General features: G+C 40.4%; 1 pseudogene; it reads right to left on the bottom strand.

Annotated features, from left to right (window-relative positions):
- The window catches only part of LOC135549903 (atrial natriuretic peptide receptor 1-like), a 128,390-nt pseudogene that overhangs the window by 68,538 nt on the left and 38,861 nt on the right, over positions 1–20,991 (bottom strand).

Raw genomic sequence — 20,991 nt, 5'->3', positions numbered from 1 at the left:
GCTAAGTTGCAAGTAAACTTCCGACTTCAACTGTAGGTTGGGGTAAAGTGACTATGCATAGATAATAAACAGCGAGTAGCAGCAGTGTAAAATAAAATGCAAATAATCCGGGCGGCCATTTGATTAATAGTTCAGCAGTCTTATGGCCTGGGGGTAGAAGCCGTTCAGGAGCCTTTTGCACCTAGACTTGGCACTCAGGTACCTCTTGCTGTATGGTAGCAGAGAAAACAGTCTATGACTTGGGTGACTGGAGTCTTTGACAACTTCCTCTGACACGCCTAGTATATACACTACCGTTAAAACGTTTGGGGTCACTTAGAAATGTCCTTGTTTATGAAAGAAAAGCACAATTTTTGTCCATTAAAAAAAAACATCAAATTGATCAGAAATACAGTGTAGACATTGTTAATGTTGTAAATGACTATTGTAGCTGGAAACGGCAGATTTTTTATGGGATATCTAGAGGCCCATTATTTTTATTTCTTTATTTATTTCACCTTTATTTAACCAGGTAGGCTAGTTGAGAACAAGTTCTCAAGTTTATAAAAGGCTAATTGATCAAGAAAACCATTTTGTGAACAGACAACACAGAGTTACACATGGAAAACAATTAACAAGTCAATAACACAGTACAAAAAACTGGCCTTCTTTAGATTATGTGCAAAATCATGGAGCATCAGTATTACAATTTTGCAGATTAGCACTGGAGTGATAAATGATCAGATGGTCTTGTACAAATAAAATAAATAAAAACAGTGTTCTGAGGTAAAAATGGGTGGGCTATTTACCAATAGACTATATTCTTGTTCTGAGAAATGAAAGCTATTCTATGCGAGGAAATTGCCAAGAAACTGAAGATCTGGAACGAAAGGCGGCCAACGAGGTGTTGTCTTTAGGGATGATCAGTGAGATCACTGAACAGCGCTAATGGGTGTTGCCATCTGACCAGTGAACTGAATAAGGTGGAGGCCCCAGCATGGACTTGTAGATGACCTGGAGCACAGTGGGTGTCTAGTTTGAGAAACAGACCAGCCGACTAGAGCAGTCCTCAGACTGGGTGCTTAATTCAAAAGGATGGCCTGTGAAAACATCCAGTTTGCTGAGTAGAGTGAAGAGGCAATTTTGGATTCTGGCCTTCGAAAATCGGAAGGATTAGTCTGTTTTAAAATTATAAAGGAGGCTTTATTAGCTAACACAAAGCCGACTGCCATTGGAACACATGTTTGAATGATCTGGAAGGAGCAGTTGCCATACCTGGCGGTGATGTAACCGGTCAGGATGGTGATTCGATGGTGCAGCTGTAGAACTTTTGAGAATCTGGGGACCCATGCCAAATATTTTCCAGTCTCCACGGAAGGGGTTGTAAAAGGCGTTTGGAGGTTAGATGCACAGTTGGACCATAATAGTTTGTTGATGATGTGGACACCAAGGAACTATGAAACCATCACCCTGTCCAATGAAGCCCTGTCGATCCAAGTTTATGGGAATTGATCATTAGAAAACCATTTTGCAATGATGTTAGCACAGCTTAAAACTGTTGTTCTGATTAGTCCACAATCAAACTGGCCTTTGTTTTGCTAGTTGATTCTAGGGCATCAGTATTCGTGGTTTTCGATTACAGGCTCTAAATGGCCAGACACAAATAACTTTCTGAAACTTCCTCACTATATTCTTGTTCTGAGAAATGAAAGCTATTCATGCGTTGTCAGTGATGAAGATCTCTACCATCACTGTGGATCCAGTTCACTGAACAGGAAGGTGTTTAGTCCAAAATAGGGATTTATGGGCACCCCGGTGTTGAACTGAGCTGTAGGACACATTAAAGTGTCTAGTTTGAGAAACAGTAGGTATTTTCATGGCTGGTTATGAAGCCTACATAGGAGTCTCAAACCCACAAAACATTCCATTACACCAAAATGATAGCCTACCTGTTTAAATTTTAAATTTATTTTAACCAACGTATTTAACCAGGCAATGTCAGTTAAGAACAAACCTGGCGGTGATGTTCAGGATGACGGCCTGGGAACAGCCAAATATTTTCCGGGGGGGGTCAAAAGGCGTGGGTTAACTGCCTGTTCAAGGGCAGAACGACAGATTTGTACCATGTCAGCTTGGGGTTTGAACCAAGCAACCTTCCGGTTACTGAAGCCCTGTCGATGTGAATGGGAGTGTTCAGCAGGTTCAGACCTCCTTTTCCTGTAGTCCACAATCAGCTCCTTTGTTTTGCTCACATTCAGGGTGAGGTTGTTGTCGTGGCACTGCCAGGTCTCTGACTTCCTCACTATAGGCGGTCTCAGCGTTGTCAGTGATGAGGCCTACCATCACTGTGGATCCAGTTCCAGAGGAAGGTGTTTAGTCCTAGGGATTTATGGGCACTATGGTGTTGAACGCTGAGCTGTAGTCAAGGTATTTGGTAGTAGGTATTTTATGGCTGGTTATGAAGCCTACATAGGAGTGTCGAAACCCACAAAACATTCCATTACACCATAGCCTACCTGTTTAGTTTCATAAAGTGTATTTTCTTAGTTAACCAAGCAAAGTTAAGACACAGTATTTTCATAATGGCCTGGGAACAGTGTCATAAAGTGTTCAAGGGCAGAACGACAGATTTGTACCTTGTCAGTTACGTTTGAAGTGACACAGTATAGTCCAACGCTCTAACCACAGGCTAACCTGTCAACAATATATTTTCTTAGTTTTTAACATTTTCTGAAAGGGGCTGACAAAGTGACACAGTATTGTTATGACATAATGCTTCATGACAGTGTCATAAAGTGTATTTTCTTAGTCCAAGTAAAGTGACACAGTATTGTCCTACTGCTTCATGACAGTGTCATAAAGTGTATTTTCTTAGTCCAAGTAAAGTGACACAGTATTGTCATAATGCTTCATGACAGTGTCATAAAGTGTATTTTCTTAGTCCAAGTAAAGTGACACAGTATAGTCATAATGCTTCATGACAGTGTCATAAAGTGTATTTTCTTAGTCCAAGTAAAGTGACACAGTATTGTCATAATGCTTCATGACAGTGTCATAAAGTGTATTTTCTTAGTCCAAGTAAAGTGACACAGTATAGTCATAATGCTTCATGACAGTGTCATAAAGTGTATTTTCTTAGTCCAAGTAAAGTGACACAGTATTGTCATAATGCTTCATGACAGTGTCATAAAGTGTATTTTCTTAGTCCAAGTAAAGTGACACAGTATAGTCATAATGCTTCGTGACAGTGTCATAAAGTGTATTTTCTTAGTCCAAGTAAAGTGACACAGTATTGTCATAATGCTTCATGCTTCATGACAGTGTCATAAAGTGTATTTTCTTAGTCCAAGTAAAGTGACACAGTATAGTCATAATGCTTCGTGACAGTGTCATAAAGTGTATTTTCTTAGTCCAAGTAAAGTGACACAGTATTGTCATAATGCTTCATGACAGTGTCATAAAGTGTATTTTCTTAGTCCAAGTAAAGTGACACAGTATAGTCATAATGCTTCATGCCAGTGTCATAAAGTGTATTTTCTTAGTCCAAGTGACACAGTATAGTCATAATGCTTCGTGACAGTGTCATAAAGTGTATTTTCTTAGTCCAAGTAAAGTGACACAGTATTGTCATAATGCTTCATGACAGTGTCATAAAGTGTATTTTCTTAGTCCAAGTAAAGTGACACAGTATAGTCATAATGCTTCGTGACGGTGTCATAAAGTGTATTTTCTTAGTCCAATTAAAGTGACACAGTATAGCCATACTGCTTCATGACAGTGTCATAAAGTGTATTTTCTTAGTCCAAGTAAAGTGACACAGTATAGTCATACTGCATCGTGACAGTGTCATAAAGTGTATTTTCTACAATTTACTTAAAATATGATGAAAAAAAAGAATTATTACAACAGCAACAACAACAAAGGATTTAATAAACTAACATTCAAATGAAAGGAAACTTCTTGGCAGGGAAAAAACACATTTCAATAAATGTGGGTTTTGACACTATAATGAAGGTGTCATTTCCAGCCATAAAATAACACAATATATGTCACAACAGGTTTGAATATATTGGTCATGACAGTGTTATGACCATATTATGGTAAGGTTATGACAAGTTGTGACATGATTATGACAGTGTTATGACCATATTATGGTAAGGTTATGACAAGTTGTGACATGGTTATGACAGTGTCATAACGTGTTATGACGCTAGGTGTTAAGTAAAGTGTTACCCAAATTTGCAATCCCTTGCATAATATGTAGGAAATTGTTGACGTGCGATCACAGAATTGCAGTATCCTGGAGGGATAAAACGTCACTTAGGGCCTCCAAAACTCTAGGGCCGGCCCTGATGATTTGTTCTACAAGTTGAGATTCAGTTAGTCGCCAGCACACACATGAATGCATTAGTTCAATATTCTCCCTTCATAGGTCAACTCTTCACAAATACAGGTGATTATACATTCTGTGTGTGTGTGCCTGCACTGACATCTTTGATATTGAACGTTCTATAAATGCTTAAATTGCCTTTTGACCCTTTGATTGGCTGGTTAGTGCTTATTGGGGACAGTGAGAGGAGCTTATGTGTGCTCTACAGTCATCAGCGTAATCAGTTTTAGAGGTGGGGTGGGGGATGGGTAGTCGGGGTGTGTGGGGGTTAGACTGTTGTTATGGAGACAGGGAATGGAAAGGGGTTGTATTCCATGCTGTGCAGGGTGCAGAGTGAAGTAGCGCTTTGATACAAAGACTGACTGTGAGAAGTATACTAACATTTCAACGTTTGAAAGCCCTGACAGTGTGTGGTCACTGCAGGCCTCCAATTACTGCACAACTTTAAATGATTTTATCAGATTTTATGCACATTTAAGCACTTTGAATTGTGTCATTAGATTTTCTTCCACACAGATAATGCCTAGGTAACTGGATTAGTCTATTTAGAAAATGTACCCAATTACAGCCCAGTTCGCTACCCACATGAAAAAATACTACAGTTTATAGAAAATACTACAGTACTATCTGGAAAAACACTGTAGTAAATACTACAGTAATGCCCGCAAAAACACTACATTCCGCAAAAATATGACACTTTTTTAACTATAGTAAATACTACAGTATACAATTTGCATATACCCTGCCCATTCCCCTCTATCCCAATTTCTGCCACCCATAAGTGAGAAATCTACTGAACATGCCAAGTATAGATCATATACTGTATTACCTTCCCTACAGGTTATAGAAAAGAACAGAAGCCCTGGACTATCTGTTTAGACCTCAATCCAACCTAAGACCGCACTCACCGAGCTGTATAGGGCCATAAGCATAGAAGAAAATGCACATCTAGAGCAGCCACTTCTCGTGGCCAGGGATTTTAATGCAGGGAAACTGAAATCCATTTGACCTATTTCTTACCAGCTGTACCACCTGCGCAACAAAACTCTAGGTCACCTTTACTCCACCCACAGAAGCGCATACAAGGCTCTCCCTCACCCTCCATATGGCAAATCTGACCATAACTATATCCTCCTGATTCCTGCTCACAAGCAAAAACTGAAAACAGGAAGTAACAGTGACGCACGCCCTTCAATACGGAAGTGGTCCGATGAAGTGCATGCTAAGCTACATAACTGTTTCGCTAGCACAGTGTTACGGATACCAGTATCCTGTGTGTGTATCCTGTGTGTGTGTGTATCCTGTGTTCTTTTCTCTCCTTCTCCCCTGAAAATCATCACTCCCCAATCAGTCACCAATCCAATCATCAATCAGAAGACACACCTCCTCCTGTTTCCTACCCTATCACAGTTCCTTTCCTTTGGTTTAAAAACCCTGTCAGTTGTTTGCTCTAGAGCTCAATCTCTCTGTAAATGCCATGTCTGTAGGTCTCTGTGGTTCACTCTCTCTTTGTGTATTAACCTCTCTTTTGTTTGAGCACCTCCATAGCACTTTGTCCTCACCTGTGAGTATTGTTTTTGGTCATGGTGTTTGTGTTTGTTTGCTGGTGGGAAAAGGGGAAACCAAGACAAGTCGCCCATGGGCATACACTACCCGTAGGTAGACTTTGTTAAATACACTAGTTAGAACTGGGCAGACCACCCACTGTATAAAGTAGGCTAGTCTCGCTTAGGGGTGTTTTTGAATTCTTATTGTTTCTCTCCTTGGGTCCAGCTCAGCCCCTTTTCCTGCCCCCCCCCCCCCTCCCCATTACCGTGTGTTTTCAAATAAACCTTGAGTTTGACGGTAGATTTCAGTTGTCCTGGTTATTTCGTTCACACTTATACTTTGTCACTATTATAATTTGCCTGAGTTATGTTATGGGTCTCATTACCATCCCCCCTAGACTGTCGGGCCAAAAGGGATTCGTAACACACAGACTGGAATGTGTTCTGGGATTGATCAGATAACATTGAGCAGTTTACCACATCAGTGCATCGACACCGTCATCCCCACAGTTGACCATACATACCAGGGTTTCCGTTAACTGGTAATTGAGAAGAAAAAAAAGCTGATAATTAAAATTGTTGCTGACCAAATTGACAGGGAGAAGAAAATCCCATTGCAAAATAATGCTGTTTATTCATTGATGGAAATACCAGTCGAAGTTAATAGATTTGCTAATTGGTCTGTAGGTTAGTTTGCATAATTCTGTGGAATTAAATTGGCCTGTGAGTATTTTCATTAGTCATCATGTAGGCCTATCTAATTTATCCAACATAGCTATTACATGCGTACTTGTCACGGATCCCTTCAGAACTTTCATTGTGCACACCTGGCCCCTATTCCCACTGATTGTATTTGTTTATGTGCCCTTTTCACCATGGTCTTGTCGATTATTTTTACTATGTCCGTTGGTCATGTGAGTACCTGTGCTGTTTGTTTTGGGCTTTCGTGCCATTGTGGATTGCACAGATGATTACGGGTCTCGTGTGTGTTAATTATTGTGCGCGTGTGTTATTTATTCAAGGTACTCCTCGCTCTTTTTTTTGCGTTTCAACCCTGTGTTTTGTATAGTGTTTATTTGGTATTCGTCACTGTGCATTTGTCACATTTGGGCTTAATATATTTATTTTTTAAACAACGTAACTTCAGCAGCTGCAACTGGCCCATCCAGCGTTGCCACAACGGGTCCGTTTGGCGACGCAACTTCAGCAGCTGCAAATGGTCCATCTGACGCCGCCGCATCTTCGGCTACTGGCAGGCACGCCGTAATTTGGGCTTAATAAAAAAACTATTACGCATTCCTGCGCCTGTCTCCCGACCCTTCATACCAACGTGACAGTACTGTATACAGACACTATTTGAACTGGATTTCTACTGTAGTAAAAAAATGTGCTTTTCAAAGCCAATTCAATACGCAACAACTCTAAACGCAATCGCATGTTAAAAAACTTTTGGGGCACGAGTAAAAATAACTGCTATTTTTATTTCTCAACTGGTAATTGAAGCACGTCTCCCATTCACCAATTAAGCGCAGGCAACAAGCTATCAGTGTGTCACCGAACACTTTACAATGTGAGCTGGAGGCAGTATGCATTTTGAAAACATAATTCATTATTTGAACCCTGAATATTATTATTTTCTTCAAAGTAGCTTTTAGGCTAAATTTGACCATGGACGTGGAGGCAATTATTTTATAAAGACTTTCAAGCTTACAATTCATCCTACATTAGCAGATGCTCTTATCCAGATCGACTTACAGGAGCAATTAGGGTTAAGTGCCTTACTCAAGGGCACATGGACAGATTTTTCACCTCGTCAGCTCGTGGATTCAAGCCAACAAACTTTTGGTTACTGGCCCAACGCTCTTAACCGCTAGAATACCTGCCTGCCATTTCTACCATTCGGCATGCCAGTTATGATTTTCAAATACGCATTTCTGTCTCTGCTATATTGATACATCGTGATCCATTGGCAGCTAAATAAATGAGTGCACGGAACTCATAGCCTATGAGGCCAAATGCAGAACTAGGCCTTTAACTTCCATTTCCAGACTCTTTCACACTGAGGAATGGTGATTAAAAACAGTTTCTCAAATTGATGTAACCGAATGACAGGGATTAAGGGTACATTGACTACTGTTGACATATGTAATGGGGAATTGTTGCTTTTTGTTTTTAAAGGGAAAATAATTCACACAATGGAACAAAGAATGCGCAAGAATTGGCGGGGCACAGCTGAGACATTCTGGAGAGAGATTTGCCTATACAGTGCATTTGGAAAGTATTAAAACCCCTTTACTTTTTCCACATTTTGGCTTATTCTAAAATGGATCAAATAAATAAAAATCCTCATCAATCTACACACAATACCCCATAATGACAAAGCGAAAACAGGTTTTTAGATTTTTAGCAAACGTATTACAAATAAAAAACATATCTTATTTACATAAGTATTCATACCCTTTGCTATGATACTCAAAATTGATTGGACATGATTTGGAAAGGCACACACACCTGTCTATATAAGGTCCCACGGTTGACAGTGCATGTCAGAGCAAAAACCAAACCATGAGGTCTCAGGAATTGTCCATAGACCTCCGAGCCAGGATTGTGTCGAGGCACAGATCTGGGGAAGGGTACCAACAAATATCTGCAGCATTGGAGGTTCTCATGAACACAGTGACCGCCATCATTCATAAATTGAATAAGTTTGGACCCACCTTCCTAGAGATGACCGCCTGGCCAAACTGAGCAGTCAGGGGAAAAGGGCCGAGGTCAGGAAGTTGACAAAGAACCTGATAGTCACTCTGACAGAGCTCCAGAGTTCCTCTGTGGAGGTGGGAGAACCTTCCAGAAGGACAACCATCTCTTCAGCACTCCACCAATCAGGTCTTTATGGTAGAGTTGCCAGACGGAAGCCACTCCTCAGTAAAAGGCACATGACAGCCCGCTTGGAGTTTTACAGAGGGCACCTAAAGGACTGTCAGACCATGAAAAACAAGATTCTCTGGTCTGATGAAAAGAATTTTGAACTCTTTGGTCTGAATGCCAAGCGTCATGTCTGGAGTAAACCTGGCACCATCTCTACGGTGAAGAATGGTGGTGGCAACATCATGCTGTGGGGATGTTTTTCAGCGACAGGGACTGGAAAGCTTGTCAGGATCATACGGAGCAAAGTACAGAGATCCTTGATGAAAACCTGCTCCAGAGCACACAGGATCTCAGACTGAGGCGAAGGTTCACCTTCCAACAGGACAATGACCATAAGCACATAGCCAAGACAACGCAGGAGTGACTTCGGGACAAGTCTCTGAATGTCTTTGAGTGGCCCAGCCAGAGCCCAGACTTGAACCTGTTCGAACATCTCTGGAGAGACCGAAAATAGCTGTGCAGCGACGCTCCAAATCTAACCTGTTTAGAGCTTGAGAGGATCTGCAGAGAAGAATGGGAGAAACTCCCCAAATACAGGTGCGCCAAGATTATAGTGTGATACTCGAGGCAGTAATTGCTGTCAAAGGTACTTCAACAAAGTACTGAGTAAAGGTTCTGAATACTTATGTAAATGTGATATTTACATTTTTTAATACTTTAGCTAAAATTTCTGAAACCTAGTTTTTGCTTTGTCATTATGGGGTATTGTGTGTAGATTTATGAGGGATAAAAAATATATTTTAGAGTAAGGCTGTAACGTAACAAAACATGAAAAAGGTCAAGGGGTCTGAATACATTTGAAATGCACTGTATCTTCGCCACACATCCCTCCTTTCTTGTCTCAACATTTAAAATTATACTCAAGGCACATTATCTTCACACATATTTGAGATGCTTTTCACTGACAGCCACCACTCAGTAATCAGCTCGGCCTATCGTCACGCACGCTGCCCAAATTGCGGGCTTCCAAAATAGGCATAGGCCTACGAGCTTGGGATTTGAAACAATCCACAGATATTTGTTTTCAAGAAGCTTATGATCCTCATTTCCTCTGTGGCTAAGTCATGCTTTCTGCTGAAGTATTTTGAATTATTTTATTTATTTCTGTAAAGACAGGAGTAATAATATCATTTTGGCAAATTGATTTCCGTTTACTTCCCTATTGGATCCGCTATGCTTTCTCTCTCCCGTTCTATTGATTTTCATATCAACTTTATTTAGTTGTTTTCCATGAAGCCAAAGTCACAATCCTAGTCATTTTAGCAATCCATCCTAGTTGTTGAATTTTTGATCACCCCTCTTTCTAAGTTTCTAGAAGAGATTTTCATCTGTCACATATGGAACCGCTATCAGGTGTGCTGTTTCGAACGGGTCTTTTCCTGTGAATTGCATTTTGGCAAATGTTTGAAAATGACATTTTATTGACTGCTTCATTACATTAGTTGCATGTTCTGTTAAGATGCATTACCATAATTTAAATGTGATTTCTGTCATTTTGAGCACAGTGGGTGGGCGCCCTAATTTAAATCTTCCCGGTAACGCTGTCCGGTACCACATTTTCCTAAGGGAAACCTTGGCATGTACATATCCCAACCAGAAGCCACAAAATACAGGTACCATTCGCACTGTAATAAAGGCTAGAGCTGCCGCTGTCAGGGAACGGGTTGTGCAACATTTGCCCATTATTCCTTTCAAAATTCTTCAAGCTCCGTCAAATTGGTTGTTGATCATTATTAGACACCGCCACAGATTTTAATGTAATTTAAGTCAAAACTGTAACTCGGCCACTCATGAACATTCCCTGTCTTCTTGGTAGGCAACTCCAGTGTAGAGTTGGCTTTGTATTTTAGGTTATTGTCCTGCTGAAAGGTGAATTCATCGCCCAGTGTCTGGTGGAAAGCAGACTGAACCAGGTTTTCTTATTGGATTTTGCCTGTGACATTAACTTTTTATTTGGAAAAACTCCCCAGTTATTAACGATTACAAGCTAACCCATAATATGATGCAGCCACCACTACGCTTGAAAATATGTAGAGTGGTACTCAGTAATGTTAGGGATGCAAATCTAATACAAACACAGAGCACTTTGTATTCGGGACAAAAAATGAATTACATCTGCTGTATTACTTTAGTGCCTTGTTGAAAACAGTATACATGTTTTGGAATATTTATGAAGGACGCCTGCTTCTTTGAAGTGACTGGGTGTATTGATACACCATCAAAAGTGTTTTTAATAACTTCACCATGCTCAATACTCGATGTCTGCTTTTTCTTTTACCCATCTACCAATAGGTGCCATCCTTTGCAAGGCATTGGAAAACCTCCCTGGTCATTGTAGCGGAATCAATGTTTGAAATTCACTGCTCGACTGAGGGACCTTAGAGATAATTGTATGTGTGGTGTACAAGAGATGACGTAGTTATACAATAATTATGTTAAACACTATTATTGCAGAGTGAGCATGCAAATTGTTAAGCAAATGTTTTACTTCTGAAATTATTTCGACTTGCCATAACAAAGAGGTTGAATACTTATTGACTCAAGACATTTCTGCTTTTCATTTTTTATAAATGTTTAAACATTTCTAATAATATCATTCCACTTTGACATTATGGGGTATTGTGAGTAGGCCAGTGATTAAAAAAAAATGTAGGCTATAAAGCAACACGATGTGGAAAAAGTCAAGGGGTGTGAATACTTTGACGGCACTATACATACTGCATCTACCTCAATTACCTCGCAGCCTGCACGTCAACTCGGTACTGGTACCCCGTGTACATAGCCAAGTTATCGTTACTCCTTGTCTATTTATTCCTTGTGATACTATTTCTCTTTCTCTCTGCGTTGTTGGGAAGGGCCCATAAGTAAGCATTTCACTGTTAGTCTACACCGGTTTTCTACGAATCATGTGACCCAATAACATTCAATTTTATTGGATTTTGATTGATTTGATTTACAAGTTATGGAAAATGTGCTATTTTATTATTTCTCCATTATGCTTGCTACCATGCTGTGTTATGTGTTGCTGCCATGCTATGTTGTCTTAGTTCTCTCTTTATGCAGTGTTGTGGTGTCTCTCTTGTCGGGATGTGTGTTTTGTCCTATATTTTAATTTTAAATGTTTAATCCCAGCCTCTGTCTCTACAGGAGGCCTTTTGCCTTTTGGTAGGCCATCATTGTAAATAAGAATGTGTTCTTAACTGACTTGCCTCGTTAAATAAAGGTTCAATTAAAATAATAATAATAAAACTAATTCCTCAAGGAGGAATTTGGGGAAGCAGGCAGCCTAGTGGTTAGAGAGTAGGGCCAGTAACCGAAAGGTTGCTAGATCGAATCCCCAAGGTAAAAATGTGTTGTTCTGCCCCTGAACAAGGCAGATAACCAACAAGGCTGTCATTGTAAATAAGATTTTGTTCTTAACGGACTTGCCTAGTTAAATAAAATAAAAGGAGAACGACTCCATTTATAAGTCAAAGACATTAACACTATGGTAAATAATAGATTAATGTCTGCAAACACTACAGTATACTGGTCTGCAAAAACTACGGTATATACTACAGTCTGCAGTATACTACAATCTGCAAAAATACTACATTAATTACTGAAGCAATAAGGCCTGAGTGGGTGTGGTGTATGGCCAATGCGGAGTGCCTGGATACAGCCCTTAGCCGTTGAATATTGGCCATATACCACAAACCCCCGAATTGCCTTATTGCCATTATATAACACGGCTGTCAGCTAATCAGCATTCAGGACTCGAACCACCCAGTTTATAATATAGTATATACTACAGTTTTATTTTACAACATTATTTATACTATAGTTAACTATAAATGCTACAGTATACTACAGTAAATACGACAGTAAAGTTCTCAAAAACACTACACTGAATACTTTAGTATTTATACCATTGTATACCATAGTATTTTTTATGTGGGATAGTTATTGTAATATTTTGTACAGCATATTGTGGCATCTATCTCATTGTGTAAACTAGATGTACACTTCTTAGAAAAAAGGTCTCCAAAAGGGTTCTTCGGCTGTCCCCATAGGAGAACCCTTTTTGGTTCCAGGTAGAACTCTTTAGGTTCAAGATAGCACCTTTTTTTCCCAAAAGTGTACAGATGATGGGTGACATTTTCTGTCCAACGCACAGGCCTTAAAGTGAGCTAAATAGTGATCTTACCAAAAACAACCATATCATTTCAAATGGATGGTATGGCACTACTGCAAAATAAGTTTGGAATATTGTATTGATGCGGGCATTGTTTGTGTGTGTGTGTGTATCTGCATTGACTCACCATGGTACGTGCGGTTCCACATCCTCTTGGTGACGGTGTCCCCTCGCGGCCGGCCCCCTCCCTCGGCCATGGTCTCGTTCAGGGCCTGAGAGTAAAGCATCACCCCGTCATAGAAGCCTCCTGCTATCAGGTTCGTCTAGAAAGATGGAGGGAGGAGGACCGTCATCAAATCTTGTTATATGCACTCTCATACCATCTGGTTTTCTCTCCTCTTCATCTGTTTGTTACTTTTCCACCTGTCTATCTTTCCAGTCACTTTTTAGTCCTCTACCTCTCTCAGACACACGTCTCACGTCTGAGAGTATCCGGAACAGCATGTTTGTTTGTGCGTGTGCGTGTGTGTGTGTGAGCCAGAGTCAAGCCTGTATGTTACTCGATGCTTGTAAGCACGACTGTGTGTCTTGAATAGCCCTTGAAAGAGTTCACGCTGACATAGGGATTATTTACTGGCCCCGAATGTAACTGTGTAACTATAAATATGAACTATTATAGAATGCCTAACACAGGCTCAAAAGTAAAAACCTGTATTTGTTTGAGTTAGAGTCCAGACTAGGAGCTTGGATTTACACTTGTGCCAAAACTGGCCATATCTCCACATCACTCAGACATGGAGAAATAGATCCTATTCCCCTGTGGTTAGAAATATGTCTAACCTCCCACTGCGGACTTGGGACAGCTGGAGAAGCCCTGTAAATGAACCTTGACGATGCTGTAAATGGCACAGTCCACTGGAATATCCTCAGAGTAGCTTCGTATCTTTCACTGAATCATAATTCAAGCCATCTACAGTCAGGTCTAGAATTATTGGAACCCTTGATAAAAGATGAGAAAAAAGATTGCATAAAATAAATGATACAAATACTGAGCTATAGTGTATGCTAAAGAAAATCTCAGAGAAAGAGATTTTTGTTGAACAAGTAATAATTCTTTATCTTAAAAAGATAGGGGTATTGGCAACCCTGTTTTCAATACCTCACCTTGCGACGATAACGGCACTGAGACTTTTTCTAAAATGTTTTATAAGACTGCAGAACACTTTGGGAGGGATCTTAGACCATTCCTCCACAATCTTTTCAGATCAAGTCGGGAGACTGACATGCCTATTGCAAAATGTTGATTTTCTGGCCAATTAACCATTTCCTTGTGGATTTGTATGTGTTATTGTCTTGCTGGAAGATCCACTTGCCTACAATGTTCAGCCCTCTGGCCGAGACAAACAGGTTTTTGGCTAAAATGTCCAGGTACTGGGTAAGGTTCATGATGCCACTGACCTTAAGAAGAGTCCCAGGACCTTTCTCTGAGCAATTGCATTAGTTTAAAATAAAAATGTTTTTGGGAGAATACAATATTTCGCTCAGTATTTGTATTATTTATTTTATTCAGTCTTTTTGTTCATCTTTATCAAGGGTGCCAATAATTCTGGACTTGACTGTATGTCCATTTATTCTACCTTTATTTAACTAGGCAAGTCAGTTTAGAACAAATTCTTAGTTACAATGACAGCCTAGGAACAGTGGGTATGTTGTACAGGAGCAGAATGACAGAATTTTACTTTGTCAGCTCAGGGATTTGATCTTGCAACCTTTCGGATACTAGTCCAACGCTCTAACCACTAGTCTACCTGTCGTCCAGCCATCCATCCTCCCACCCATCCACCAGCAAACCTTAAAATCCAAGCAATGTGAGCTGAAACATTGCCGACAAACTATACACCCACCCATCAAACCAACCAACTATTCCTTCATACATTAATCAAACATAAGTTTAATATAAACAAACATTATGCGTACTTAGCCAGTTCTCTTCTCTGTCTGTTTCTATTTAAATTGACCTTTTACTCTGTACATGTTGTGGGATTCAGTGTGTATTATCAATAAGTACAGTAGTGATTGGATTTTAGTGACTCGTGCTGTGTTAGGTATTTTGACAGATGCTGTCGTTGTTGCCCACAGGTAACAAGAGATGAAGATATGAAGGAGTTTAATAATGAAACTATGAGTCTATAATGAATCTCCAAAGCATGCTGAAGTAGTTGTAGGGGTGAGCAAAATAAGCTTGCAATATGGGCATTTAAAGTATTGGGCGGCTGAAAGACTTACTATGTCAAAAACAGTGGCCAGGTGGACTGTACAGACACATAGAAGCCCAGTACAGACACATAGAAGAGAGAAATAAAGCTTGGGGTGTGGAGAGAGCTGTTCACTGGCAAAAGACAGACAGAAGGACAGACGGACGGACTAACGGGCGGACAGACAGACAAAAGCCAAATTTATGTTCGAAAAGGCAAGTTTCATCCTGGTGAGTCGCAGACAGATGTGATGGCAAAGCAGACAAAATTAAGTAGGTTTTGGCCACAGTGGAGTCGCACAGAATTGCGTCTGTGACTCACCAGGACGCCACCTTTCTACCATAAATGTGGCTTAAAGGCCCAGTGCAGTCAAAAACGTGATTTATCTGTGCTTTATATATTCTTCCACACTATGAAGTTGGAATAATACTGTGAAATTGTGAAAATTATGATAATGCCCTTTTAGTGTAGGAGCTGTTTGGTGGGATGGAGTTTTGGCCTGTCTGGTGACATCACTGTAAATTGGGAAATAGACCAATGAGAAAGAGAGTTCCAAACCTCTGCTCTGCCAATAACAGCTAGTTTGCAGGCCACTCCCAGACAGTCCTACTAAAATTGCTCTTGCTAAGAAGCTATTATTTTTACCATTTTAATTGAAAACAATCACAGTTAGGTACTTAATTGTATCCAGAAAGGATTTGATATTGAGATAAAAATGGCTGCATTGGACCTTTAACAGGCAGGCAGACACAGACAGACACAGGTACATGAGCTGGCCCCTGAGCGAACAACATTCCCCACACTCCATCCCTTGTTGGCTCTAATAAAGGCGGAGAGCCTGCCCTCCACATCTCTCGTTCAGCACTTTAGCAGGCACCACCTAGGGACGTTGAGTACCAATTTAAGCTCTCTTACAGAGGAAAGCCCTGAATTTTAGCCAGGCAGCTCTCTACACCTACACTCCCCCTACACCTCACTCTATTACCACCCAAACTCAAACATAATAACATAATTTATATACCTTGACGTGGTTTCACACATTTAATGTCTTGCACAAACCGTGTAATTTACAAAATGTTCAGAGACATTTTCATTTGTGTATTTAGGTGAAACTTACTATGTCTACCACACAAATGCAATAAAGATGCATGGAACTGCTTTCACGAGCTGACAAATCCACATAGATGTTTAGCCTGAACTTTAGCCCGTCTCCTAGTGTAATAAGCAGGGCTGCTCAAGTATACTGTGCAATAATGGCTGCCATTTCTACATTGGATCTGTGTTGCTATGGCAATTAGGATATCATCAATTTTTCCTAAGTGCCAAATGAGAGGGGAAGCGTAACTTTCTACCTTTCCTGGACTGCTGCTGCGCTAATTAGTGACCAGCTCGCTAGCTTCCTATCTGAGGGGCCATTGATTGGGCTGAGACTAGAGACACTGGAGTGTGACACAGCCCTATCACTCGAATTTAGGTCAGCCCCACCATGCTTATGAGAGTCTGTGAGAGACTTTCCAACAACCTTCGCTCACTGACATTGAACCCAGCAGTGGCTGTAAAGCAACAGTTTGTTATTTTCCATAAACATGATGCCACACACCAAAAAGATCCCCAAAATCTTCCCAAGGGGAGATATGTAACTCAATATGCTCTATTTGACAGATAAATCCCTGTTTGCAGTGTAAAAAGACCTGTGGCATAACTTCACCCATCGAAAGCCAGGTTTGTGTGGAAAATATACACTCAAGCAAGCCCAATAATCCACTTAGAAAACAGGGTGACGCATGAGATTCATGAATGCTACTACTGTATGTTTCAACACCAGGATTCTCAGAGACAGAAAAAGCAGTAAGCCACTGGCACTCAGCCTATTTTCTTATTTCTGTGAGATGCTTCTGTACAGTATATCACATTGTGAGCTTGTTATCGGTTCTATAACCTATACTATATTAGCATAGCCAAAAATAACATTGTTTTTTTAACGAATGCATAGCTAACCATTTATTATAGCAATGGTTACCAGAACTGCATGTCCCAACATGCAGAATGTAGCATTTAAGTGGAACATCTAAATCTGTTGCCAGACAACAGTCTAATTAAGTTGTCATTTTACTTGACATTCATACTTAGGGATTGTGCAAACCAAGTGCAAGGAAATTACCATTTCTAGATGTCCCACAGCGATCACTGACGGACTTTAAAATAGTGGAATTTAAATGCAACACCTATACTTACAGTTTGATAATTGTATACTGGTAATTAAGGTAATTCTATACTAGCAAATCCAGCCAGAGTCAGAAGGCAAAATGCCAGAATGTTAATTCTCTACACAAAAAGGGTTCCAAAAGGGTTCTTCAGCTGTCCACATAGGAGGACCCTTTTTGGTTCCAGGTAAAAAAAACTTTGGGTTCCAGGTAGAAGGGTTCTGCCTGGAACCAAAAAGGGTTCTTCAAAGGGTTCAACCCCAAAAAATGTTTTGTTTTTTCTAAGGGTGTAGATTCAAAGCATAGACTCCAATCTTCACCTTCATATAAATAATTACAGCTGGTTTTAGAACAGGAAAGGAGAGAGAGGGAGAGAGACAGAGAGAGCAAAACTATCTAAATAAAGAGAAAGAGAGGGTAGAGGAAATTGTGAAGGTGTTTTTTGATATATGAGGGGCCAGAGTCTTAACCACCCCATTTATGTCACCAGAAGCTTAACTGGCATGCTCTGCCCTGAATAACTCATACAAGCAACATTTATCCAGTAAACCCTGTTGATGGAATGGGACAACCCAAGGATCTGTAGTGGGGACAATGAGGAATTACTATAGCAGTGTATCGTACAATTTTCCGTACACTTCTCATAGGACATAATTCAATCGTTGACAATGGTGCATCAAATGACAATATTCCATATCTACGGTTGCGATTCAAATACCATTTAAGGACTAGTGTTACACACATCCCATTGCAGAACATCCGTATTGGTGAAGAATAAACCTACCTATGTTTTTTTACCATGAGATCCATTAGCACTGAGGGGAAATCATGAAAATTCTACAGCCTCTTGGATGTCCTCTCTTGGTCCCAGTAGCCTTTGAAAGGTCATGCATTGTGAAGGCAGGTAGAGGTGGTACAGTTTGGGCCCACATCGGTAACAGTGAGCCAGTTACCCACCTTGCAAGCAAAACATTTTAGCGATCCCCTTCATGACAGCGAAGACTAAAACAGTTCATTTCCTGTAATTCTACACATTTTGCCATGCGGCTGAGGGAAAGATTTCACTGTTTTTAATATGATAACTGATGATCAATTGGCCCGACCCCGGTTGGGGATTTGACCATGATTACTACACGTTTAGATAGCTGGCCGCTAGACTACCGTATCAATCTAAAAAAATAATTTGCTGACATGGGATAATTGAGTGACTGCTGATGCACAACCAAATTTTGAAATGGCACCTTTTATTATTCTAACTTTTTATTGTATTATATTGTTATAACTCTCAACAGTAAGTTGAGGCCAGGACTGAGTTCCAAAATATTCTTTGGTTTGATTTTTTTTTTATTGGTCAGCGGGCCTACAAAAGGGGGTTGCCCATCCCTGGCAGTCTATGGGTGTGCCACAGGGTTCAATCCTCGGGCCGACTCTCTTCTCTGTATACATCAATGATGTCGCTCTTGCAGCTGGTGATTCTTTGATCCACCTCTACGCAGACGACACCATTCTGTATATCTCTGGCCCTTCTTAATACACTGTGTTAACTAACCTCCAGATGAGCTTCAATGCCATACAACTCTCCTTCCGTGGCCTCCAACGGCTCTTAAATGCAAGTAAAACTTAATGCATGTTCTTCAACCGATCACTGCCCGCACCTGCCCGCCCGTCCAGCATCACTACTCTGGACGGTTCTGACTTAGAATATGTGGACAACTACAAATAACTAGGTGTCTGGTTAGACTATAAACTCTCCTTCCAGACTCACATTAAGCATCTTCAATCCAAAATTAATTCTAGAATTGGCTTCCTATTCTGCAACAAAGCATCCTTCACTCATGCTGCCAAACATACCCTCGTAAAACTGACCATCCTACCGATCCTCGACTTCGGCGATGTCATTTACAAAATAGCCTCCAACACTTTACTCAACAAATTGGATGCAGTCTACCACAGTGCCATCCATTTTGTCACCAAAGCCCCATATACTACCCACCACTGCGACCTGTATGCTCTCGTTGGCTGGCCCTCGCTTCATACTCGTCGCCAAACCCACTGGCTCCAGGTCATCTACAAGTCTCTGCTAGGTAAAGCCCCGCCTTATCTCAGCTCACTGGTCAACATAGTAGCACCCACCCGTAGCACGCACTCCAGCAGGTATATCTCTCTGGTCACCCCCAAAGCCAATTCCTCCTTTGGCTGCCTCTCCTTCCAGTTCTCTGCTGCAAATGACTGGAACGAACTGCAAAAAATCTCTGAAGCTGGAGACTCATATCTCCCTCACTAGCTTTAAGCACCAGCTGTCAGAGCAGCTCACAGATCACTGCACCTGTACATAGCTCAACTGTAAATACCCCATCCAATCTACCTAATCCCCATACTGTATTTATTTATTTATCGTGCTCCTTTTCACCCCAGAGTCTCTACTTGCACATTCATCTTCTGCACATTCTACCATTCCAGTGTTTAATTGCTATAATGTAATTACTTCGTCGCAACGACCTATTGCCTTTCCTCCCTTATCCTACATCATTTGCACATGCTGTATATAGACTGTTTCTACCATATTATTGATTGTATGTTTGTTTATTCCATGTGTAACTCTGTGTTGTTGTATGTGTTCATCCTGTGAATAAGAGACGTCCTCAATTTTTTTGTCTCTACCACTCTTACTGACTTATTTCTACCTGCTTTATATTCTGACCTCCCAATGCCTGTCAATCAACCAACAAACCAGTCAAACAACCAATCAGCCATCACCACTTACCAGCGAGTCTTCTACGGTGAAGTTGAACATGTTCAATGCGTCCGTCTTCAGGTTGGACACAAACTCCAGGTACTCTGGGTTCTGTGGCTCATTGTAGGTCAGGATCTTCACACTCTGTCAAGAAAAATGAATGACAACCAGTCAGAAAAACGCAATAACAAATAAGGTCCATCAGGACAGACTTTCCTCCATCTTGGATTTTTTTGAAAATCTTTGAAATAACACCAAATTCAGTATGTACCACCATGGTAAATCTCTTAACTTAGTTTGAGCTATGGGATTGGTTAAGAGATAGCTGAGTTATTGATAAATCAGGAAATCGGATTTTACATGTCCATTTAAATCCTTTGTAAATCCACTCCTTTGTAAATCAACTTTTTAGGATCATCAAAGACATTATCATGATGAACCATGTTTGGCATTGATATCTTTAAAAAATAAGGAAACTATTAACAATTCACTTTTGATTATGTAAAAATCTTCTCAGACTAAAAGTCAGATTCACTCCAAATGTAGTCTTTGAACTCATCACAATTGTCCCTAAAGGAGATTGTGAAAATAACGTTGATGGTCACACTATTCTAGTAGATGCATATTAGTACATATGCTAAGACATGCTACAAATACTTCAAAAACCACACCGAATTTGGTATTGCCATCTTGAAAAACAAGGAAACTATTAGCAACTCATTCTTTGTATATGTAATGCTAATTCTCAAAATAATTATCTTCATGAACCATAGTCAGATTCACTCCAAATGTTGTATTTGTCTCATGATGGCACATAAAGGAAGATAGTTCCTACACGAT

This window comes from Oncorhynchus masou, chromosome 12 (assembly GCF_036934945.1).
Source record: "Oncorhynchus masou masou isolate Uvic2021 chromosome 12, UVic_Omas_1.1, whole genome shotgun sequence".
NCBI classification, from domain to species: Eukaryota; Metazoa; Chordata; class Actinopteri; order Salmoniformes; family Salmonidae; genus Oncorhynchus; species Oncorhynchus masou.
Note: the sequence above shows the minus strand (reverse complement) of the source record. Positions and strands in the feature narration are given on the sequence as shown.